Genomic DNA, 9,158 nt, shown 5'->3' with positions numbered 1-9,158 from the left:
TGGCGCGCCGCGCGGGCGCGGGGTCAAGGAGGGGGAAGAGGAGGAGCAGGCCTGGATGTGTCTATGTGAGGACCCGGGAGGGGCGGAGGCGGTGGAGCGCGTGGCTCCCGGCTGCCCGCGCCAGCCCTGCCCGGCCCGACGCGCGGCCTCAGTGGCGCCCGCAGCGCAGCGCACTGGGATCCGCGCGCCGAGCAGGACCCCGCCGGGCGCGGCCTGGAAGGAGCGGAAAGCAAAGTAAGGCGAGCAGCACTCCCAAGTTTTTTTCCCCCCAACTTCGCCCCCTGCAGCGGCGGCGACGTCCCGCTGCTCGGCGCGTCCCCTGCGCTCCCCGGAGTGGCGGAAATTAGAGGGACGGGCGGGGGTGGGGCGCGCGAGGGAAGAAGGAGCGGGGGAAAGAGTGGAGAGTCTGGCCACATCTGTGAAAACTTGGGGAAGGAGGGCGGGGAGGAGGAGGAGCGCCGGAGCGCGCCGAGGGGAGCGCGAAGGCCGCGCGCAGCGGAGCTCAACTTTTGCAAGCCGGCCGCTCGGCCTGGACGGGCCCTGGTCGCTGAAAGTCGACTTGACGGTCGGGGGGCTCCTTTCTTTTCTCTTTCTCCTCCCACCCGCGCTTGAACCAAATCAGAACTGTCACTCAGGGCCGGTGACTCAGAGGGATCAGATTACAGGATCCCTGAAACTGATGCGCGGGCTGCAGCGGCGGGAGGGAGCGGACCGGGCCGCGCCGCCGGCGCCCGCACACTCGCCCGCCCGTCCGCCGCTCCCCGCCGCGCCCGCTCGCCCCACCGCCCTTCCGCGCTCCACCATGCCCGCCGCGGCCGCACACTGCGACCAGCCGGGCCATCCACGGTAGCCCGAGCCGCCCGCCGCTCCGCCGGCGCGGGTCTGTGGATTTGGGACCTGACAGCCACAGCCGCAGGTACGTCCCGCCCGAAAGTTCTTTGTTTTGCGGGCCCCGCAGCCCGCCCTGTCGAGCCGCCGCGCGGCGTCGGAGCAGCATCCGTGCGTTCGCGCCTTCCCGCGCTCTCCGGCTCCGGACTCTGCGCTCCGGAGATGGACTGCAGTCCTCCGGCCTTAGGGCGCGTGGACCAAGTTTGCGGCTGCGGAGTCCGCGCCTACTCCCCGCCAAGGGCTGCGCGGAGCTGGGGCCGCCCGGAGCTGCGGCTGGTCCTCGCTCCGCGACGATCCGCAGCTCCGCTGGCGCGCACCTCCTGGAGATGCGCGGGGCCGCTGCTGCCCGCCTCGCCCGGGTCCCGCCTTCACTTCTGTGGGTGGGGGTGCGGGGTGAGCGGATGGAGGGCGCGCCTCCGCGGTGGGAGAGGAAAAGTGAAAGTTGTACCATCTGTGGGCGATTTGGAATTCTGTCTGTTCCTTTCCAGAGGTAGGGCAGAACGAAAGAAAAGAGAAAGAAAGAAAAGTAGCTGTGGCCCCTTGGCGGCGGTCACTTAGGAGGCCGAATTTGCACAGAGAAGAGTTGGGTATAGATCACTCTACTGTGCTTGGGACACTTAGTTTCTGGAGTTGCAACGGGGCCTGAGGATGTGGACTTAATATTGATTCTAAACTTGAAATGTTGGTGAAGCGACTTTTCAGCAGATGGCCACATGCCCTCACACTCGGTCTGGCCTGTGCTTACTATCCTTCGGTGAACTTGGTATCCTTCGGTGAACTTTGTGCCTGTGTCCCGGAGTGCACCTTTTTGAGTACCACGCCATCCCCTAGGCTTTCTTAGCTGTGTATAAGGGCCACTTTGGGGAAGTTTGCTGCACCGCGTTTACACCCCCCCCCCCGCCCAACCCCAACTTGGTTGTAGACTGTGAGATAGATTCTGGCCTCGGGTACAGTGCTCGTGGCCCTTTGCCAGTTTATATGTACATATATTTATGTAAAACATTTTCTCCCAGCTCTGTGCCAGCTGTTCCACATTTTCCAGCTGCCACTTCAGTTTGAAATGATGGACTGTCGTCCTCAAGTAAAAGAACCCTTTAGTTCGAGGTATGGAGGGCCGGCCGCTGTGCAAATACAGGGGCAGAGCCATTAGCCCTGCTGGTATTATTAGTTCCAAAAAAAAAAAAAAAAAAAAAAACGCCCCGTGCCCTTCTTTTCCTCCCCTTTCTCCAGAATTACAGCTTTCCACAGCCCAGTATGTGCACTGCTGAATATTCAAGTTATTAGCCCTCCTTTTTTTTTCTAAATGATTTTGTGCAGAACTTGGGTGAAGCTATCATTTCTTCTTCTTCTTTTTCTTCTTCTTCTTCTTCTTCTTCTTCTTCTTCTTCTTCTTCTTCTTCTTCTTCTTCTTCTTCTTTTTAAGATTCCTGAAATATGTGTCTGGTGGAAATAACTTCTAGAAAAAGAGTCGCAGCTTGAGTGCATTGGGCACGGCTGGGGGAAGGGCGGCTGTGCCCTGCCATCTGAAATCATCTCATTTTAGTCTGTTTAAGGGGAAACCCTTCCTGCATTCTCCTCATGTCACAAGCTTGTGCTGTTTGATGTCTTCACGAGTTACAGGCTGAATTCTTCAAGAACTGGCCTAAAGTATTAATTTTGAGTATTTATGTAATTGCTCTGTAATTTGAATAGGTGCCTTATTGATTGATTCCCATAATTATTTCATTTGGGTTTTAAATTAAAAATTAATAATAGTCTGACAGTTTCTTAATTACACGTGTCAAGATTATTTTGAAGCAGGAAAATGCTATGTTTTAAAATAGTGAAATAGCCTCAGAATCACTTCATTTTTCTAAGGCAGAGCAGTATTTCGGTTTAGAGGATACAGGAAAGAGGTGCTGGTTGGTTTTAACAATGTAAACCGTGCAGAGTGTCTACAGAATTTGTTTATCTTAGGAAATATTGGCCTTAACAATCTGGTCCACAAGCTCTGTGGCCAGCGAGATTATAGTCAGACCTTAAAACAAACATGAAATAACATTTAAATGAGCTGAAATTGCATATTTATACAGAGCAGAGAGTTTATTTTACACTAAAAGCTATTTAATTAGAAACCCTCCGCCTAAGGGGAGATCCTTTCAGGGTATGAAATTCTTAAAGTCAGCCCAGGGAAGCTTTTGGTTTCAGATGCATGAATAAGTTCAATGTGAGAGATGTCTAGTGAAATTTCACACAGGCAGAAACACTTTAAAAGATATAGATTGCTTTATTGCTAATAGACCGGCAGGGTTAGCTCGTATGCCTACCAATTCCCCTTGCTTTTTACATGCCTGGTACGCCTTGATTGAATTCTGGTCCACCTACCATTTTTATTGTGTGTCTTATTTGCCAAGGAAGGACCACAGACAAAAATTAGAAAATTCAGCAAGCCCTGACAAAAAAAAAATGGCTCTTTTGAGTTATTCCAATACTTAAACTTAATGAAAGAATTGTTAATTTAACAATTGGATTCCGGAGCCCAAAAGTTGGACTGTCCTTTGTTTCGAAGCCGGTGAAGTTTTCTTAATTACCTGCGCGCTGGAAGAGTTACAGACTTCCTCTGGGCTTAGCCATTTAGAACAGAGTCCTGTGTAAGGCATGCTGCCTTCCCCTCCCCGCTTTCTGAGGACAGTTTGGAAGCTTATGAAAGGCAACACGTTCATGACCATTGTTGTGTGCATTCACTTACATGGAGACAGTAATGTTCTAAGAAAGACCAGTGCTAAAGAAGTGAATCCGTGAGTCATGAAATGCTCCAGAACACCTTAGTCATGGGATGTTAATGCTTTTAGACTATAGTAGATTATCTTAAAAGTCAGACTTCTCTTTTTTTTTCTGCAATCTTTGTAAAGCCCTAGCTGAGGAGTTCTTTGAAGGGGGTTTTCGTTCTTCTGGCACTCATATTCTGAGCTTGGTCTGATTTGTTTTGGGAGACTCAGGGAATTTTCTGCCAACTTTTATATTGAGAGGCAATCAAGTTGCTGAAACGGCTACAGAACAAATACATATATGTATTTGTTAAACAAAAGATTCTCTAAAGTGATTTCAGGCTGTCTTCTCATTGAAGCCTGGGGAGAGTCCGCTGCCCCTCGCTTCGAGTTGTCGTTTTTCCTGCGTGGAAACTGATCTGTTCTACTTTCAAAGCAAATAAAGGCAGACAATAAACAACAGCAGGCCGAGTGCTGCTGCAAACTTTCCCGACTACTTTTCAGGGTATTTTTCATCTTTACTTTTATTTGATGGGCCTGTGAAATAGAGCTGTAGACTGGTGAAGACTTTAAATGAAATTTCACACTTTGATGATTTTTTTTTCAACTTTGATATATTGACAGCAAAAGGGGCTGCAAAGCTTTTATAGAACTTGAGCAGTAACGCCAAGCAGCAGTCAAACGTCTCCATGCATTTGTGTTTAACTGCAGAAGAAAAACATGTCCATAGGCAGTGGAGGTTCTTATCAGCCCCCTAATCCCAGATCCCAGCAAACCTTGAGGGCATGCCTCAGATCTTGCTGAAGTCACTGTGGACTCTCACAGTTTGCAGATTAAATATGCTATGTGTTCCTGGCTCCAGCACCGGTTTTATGAGCTCACTAAGCTTCCTGTCTTAGGATCCTTTTCTTAAGTTTTTAGGGCCTGCTGAAGGCTATGCTGTCTGAAGTAAGTGGTCCCTGTTAATTTAGAGACTCTTTCCATATTTCATTCTCTCTTTTAAAAAATGCCAAATTTCTTATTTTTAAACTGAAAAGCTAATTATGTCAGGAAGAGGGAGGAGGGCTGCTGGAAAGAAGCTATGTGTGCAGTGTCTTTATGAGCTCATTTGTTTGCAAACTTGCTGTGTTGTCTCCATTGTCTTACACTTTCCCTCTGCCTAGCCCCTGAGAAGTGGAAATACCAAGTGCACAGTAGTTTTGTGCATGTTTCTCAGCTGCCACTGTGGTGTGTGTGTGTGTGTGTGTGTGTGTGTGCGTGCGTGCGTGCGTGTGTGTGTGTGTGTGTGTGCTCGTTTCACCTGAAAGTGTTTCTTGTTCTGGTTGTGTATATTTCAACCCGACAAAATGTCTCAGAAAATCTATGGCTTTCTAAAGAAACTGAATGAAAAAGCCATTACATAGTTAATAAGGTGGCACGGGGACATTGAGCCCCCCCCCCCCGCCCCGAAAGGCAGTACTGTATTGAGTTCCATGTCTGCCTCAGTGGTATCTGTAAGCCATATCCTCTTATATGGCGTGCTAGCGTTCTGCGTACTAGTCATAATTAAAAAAGAAAATACTTACATCATTGTCCAGCAGCGTGTCATGTCATTCCCGAGAGAACCCAAGCCAATTTTGTGTTTAAAGGTTATTCGATGAATGAAATCGTGAAAGCCCATTTGTCAAAGGACTGCATGGTTTCTGTTCGTTTTCAAGCCCCAAATTCATTGTCTGCCCTAGCCTAGCCATTAGTCATCAGTGTATTAGTGCTGCCTTCAGGCCATGCTGCCCCGCACTTCTTCACACGGTTACAGCTCTGAAAGTGTACTCTGTCGACTTGGGGAATTACTGCTCTGATTTCCGCTTGGCTGGTTTGAGGTAAGTCCCCTCCCTCCCTCCCTCCTGGCTGACTGTAATCCTTGCTCTCTTTCAAAGCTCCTTTCCAGAGATTTAGAGGAAAACTTTCTTAAGGACTCTGTTGGCATCCTACCACGGGTTTGTTGTGGCATGCACTATACATTTAAATTGTACCTGAAGTAAATTGGATTGATCGCAGGCCTGAAACGGTTAGAGGGGCTTTGATTTGCTTTGGAGGGGGGGAGGTTGGCACAGCAATAACTATACACAGCATATTTGTGGATCTGTGTACTTTCTCTGTCCTATTAGTTCAGCAGGAAGGGAGAGCTGCAATACATAAGTCGCTGTTAGAATAACTTCAAATGTAAAATGTATTTGCTTATTTTGAAAGATTGCACAAAATGCATAACAGGACTCCAGAGTGTTTTATGTTACAGTCATTTTTTTTAAAAAAGATGGAAAACTCACCAATTAGATGAAAGATACGTTCAAATTTTATTAATGAGTGAGTGAGGCAGTTAAGCCCTGTTACTGATTACATTTTGTGCTATTTTTTTAGAAGAATAATTCAGTCCAAAGACGTATTAGTGTGTGGAGAAGCCTTATCCAGCAGCTTTGAACTGAAGTCAGAATGACTTGAGATGTATGGGAACCTGGAGTCCACTGGCCAGCCCTGTGGATCAGAGCATGCTGCTACGTCAGGACAAGGCCCGTTCTTTGAGCTGTGAACACTCCAATAGAATTCCATAGCATAGTGTCTCATTGAGGGTGTGTGGAGCAGTGGGTGCTGGCTAGGTTGACAGTCTGGTCTATAGAAAAGGTGAAGAAGGAGTCAGCTGGACAATGTTGTTCGAGTGAGAACGTTTACAGGATAAGTGGCCCTTGCTTGGCTAATGAATTGTTGTAAAGTAGGCTCTACATTTGAAAATCCGTAAAGTTGGAAAGTGTGACTTTTAAAATGGAAGGTTGAGATTTGACTAGCAAAACTTGAAAAATTAGGAGAGTAGTATTGACTGAAAACAAGCTGAGTATCTTTAGCTTGTCTGTGACTGATTTTAATACCTAAATATTGGTCTCATTTGTGTGATTTAGTAGCCGGTTGTTGGCCTGGTGTGGTAGCTCATGCCTGTAGGGCTAACACTTGGAAGGCCGAAACAGGAGGATTGTCAACAGTTTCTGGTGAGCCTGGTCTTCATAGTCCATTCTACACTGCTAGGCCTACAGTGTAAGAACCTGTTTCAGGCCATGACAACAAGAGAGTCAATTATTGCTCATAGACTATGCAACCTGTCTCTTTAAGCTTTATTATGAAGATAGAGAATTCTAGGATCAGTAAATTATATAAGTTCTATGAGAATAGAAGTCCTCAGTAAAGTACTCAGGGTTTTCTGATGTATATGGATGTAGTGGGAAGATTGTTTATGCGAACTTATTAATAGACTGATACAGGTATTCAGATCTAGGGTTCTCTGGGAGAGAAGGTCTGGATCCAGCTAATGCACAGAAAATTCGGGTGTCAGTTTGCTTCCCGTTGCTGCTTCTCCTTTAATGGCATCTGCTGTGCCCCCTGAAGAGCCTGACCAAAGCACAGGAGTCCAGTGTGTAAAGAGTTGTGTGGGACTCAGAAGGGTAATGAATACTAAATAGAGATCTCGTGCTCCCCAGAGCTTGTAATCTCTTATATTGACACCAGCAAAGGCAGGAAAAATGTCACTTTGTGATTTTAAATGTAATGAACAATTTCTTTCTTGTTGAATAGTCCATTCAGTGACTGTAGTTAAATATATAAATTTCTTTGTGTAGCCTTGGGTCTTCTGGATCTAGCTCTGTAGACCAGGCTTGTCTTGAACTCACAGAGATCTACCTGCCTCTGACTCTTGCTTGCTGGGACTAAAGGCGTGTGCTGCCACCACTACCTGGCTTAAATATATAAATCTCTTAAAAGTTTCGATGTAGTTAATTTATGAAAATCAAACTCACCAAATCCAGGCAATGATTTCCCTCTTAGATGGACTCAATTTTGGGATGTCTGTCAAAACACTGCTTATCTCCAGTGAGAACATCAGACATGAAAGGAAGGAGGACTGAAAATAATAGACAGCGGGCTTGTGCACCCCTTGCTTTCCCCAAGGGGCAGCTTGGATAGATTTCAGCTTTCTTATGCACAGAGGAGGTTTTCTGCTCTTTTGACCTTGGGAAAAATAATCCTATAAAGGTGAAACAATTGTATATTAAAAAATACCGTAGTTAAACATTAATGAAGATTGCATTAAGAACTTATGAAGTTGGGGTTCCTGGTCTGCAGGAAGGAAGGCAGTACAGAAAGGAAGGGAGGTGAAAGCTGAGACTTCTTGGGAAGTGTTGGCATGTCACAGAGGTTATGCATAACTAATTGATTTTAAGTTCAGAAAGACGTTTGAAGGGGAGAAAACCTCAAGCACATTACAGAGCGCTTACGTTTCCTTTCCATGTGTGCTTGCTCGAGATGGGCTGCAGTCTCCATGTTTGGTTCCTTGAACCTCAAGACCAGTTTTCACTTACAAAAATCGATGAAAAGTTTTAAAATCAGCATTATCTTTGTTTTCATGTTAAGAAAAAAATTCTCCTCCTCCTCTCTGAAGGAATTATTTTCTTTAGGAAATGGGTTATTTAATAGCGCCAGGAAGGTATAAATATTAAATAGGATTTATTTCCCCTAAATGGTTGCTTCCTCCATGATACCCTAGTAGTGGAGGATGAGAGAACCATCACTCTTCGGTGATGGAGTGGAAGACTGCCTTCCAAATCCCTTCTCAGCCTGGCTCAGTGTGGAATTTGGAAACGTTAACGTATGAGGAGACCATTCAGCTTAACGGTGTGCATGCAGGTGTGGATAAAAGCCTGACCCCCCTGGAGCAGCAGATTCTTGTAATTTCTCACACAGGCCTGCACTTGGTGCTGCTCATAGACTCTCTCTGTTTTCTGGAGGGACTTCTCTTTCTGGTCTCTTAAGAGGGCCTGTAGCTGTTCTAATCTATGAGAAACTGATCAGGTTGTCATCAATCCTGTCTTGAGCTTTAGTTGTTTAAAATCTTTAAATGCATTTAAGAGAAAAAGAAAGAGAAAGAAACAGCAGAGTTGTTGCCAAAGTTCAGGTGACCTAACAGTAAGACCAAGTGGATTAAGGAACTAGGTGTTGGTGGGATGCTTGTGTTCACCCAGGGGGCTGCAGGCCTGTGACTGCAGCAGCTCCATCCCTCCCTGGGTTATAGGATGCTCAGTTGTCACTTTAAACTTCTGCTTGAGTTAGTTAGCACCAGTGCTTTCTTTTGCAGATGTTAGTGTTCAGATTGGAAAGGATTTCTGAATACCTATGGTTTTGGAGGTAGTACTGCGGAGACCTGCCAGGGGAGAGGCTGGTTCATGTAGGTTTAAGAATTGGGCTTTAAAAGCCATCTTTACAGGAAGCTTCTGTGGTGATTAAGGTGGAGCTTGCAGGGCTTCCTGAGAGACAGTGAGTCTATGTGTCTGCCTTGACCATCCAGAAGGGGTCCGACCACAGCCTACTCAAAGGGATTCCCATAGTAAATGGGCCTGTCTCTCTGAAGAGGATCACTCACTGGGAGGCAGCCCCATCCTCCCTGCTGGTGACTCTCTGAGTGCTTGAGGCATTTGTGTGAAAGTGCTTTGAAAACGTTGTGGACTC

General features: G+C 46.7%; 1 protein-coding gene across 2 annotated transcripts in view; it reads left to right on the top strand.

Annotated features, from left to right (window-relative positions):
* The first annotated feature begins 374 nt into the window (after positions 1-374).
* Positions 375-9,158, top strand: part of Gli3 (GLI family zinc finger 3) — a 264,925-nt gene continuing 256,141 nt past the window's right edge. Inside the window, exon 1 of one of the 2 annotated variants that reach the window (XM_050142747.1) lies at positions 375-916. The gene's annotated coding sequence lies outside the window, so the exon portion shown is untranslated. The remainder of the gene's footprint in view (positions 917-9,158) is intronic. The other variant, XM_050142748.1, reaches the window with a different exon arrangement.

The sequence above is a fragment of the Alexandromys fortis genome, unplaced genomic scaffold (genome assembly GCF_014885135.2).
Source record: "Alexandromys fortis isolate MF-2015 unplaced genomic scaffold, M_Fortis_MF-2015_v1.1 scaffold_5, whole genome shotgun sequence".
Taxonomy (NCBI): Eukaryota; Metazoa; Chordata; class Mammalia; order Rodentia; family Cricetidae; genus Alexandromys; species Alexandromys fortis.
This window is presented reverse-complemented; position numbering and strand designations above follow the sequence as displayed.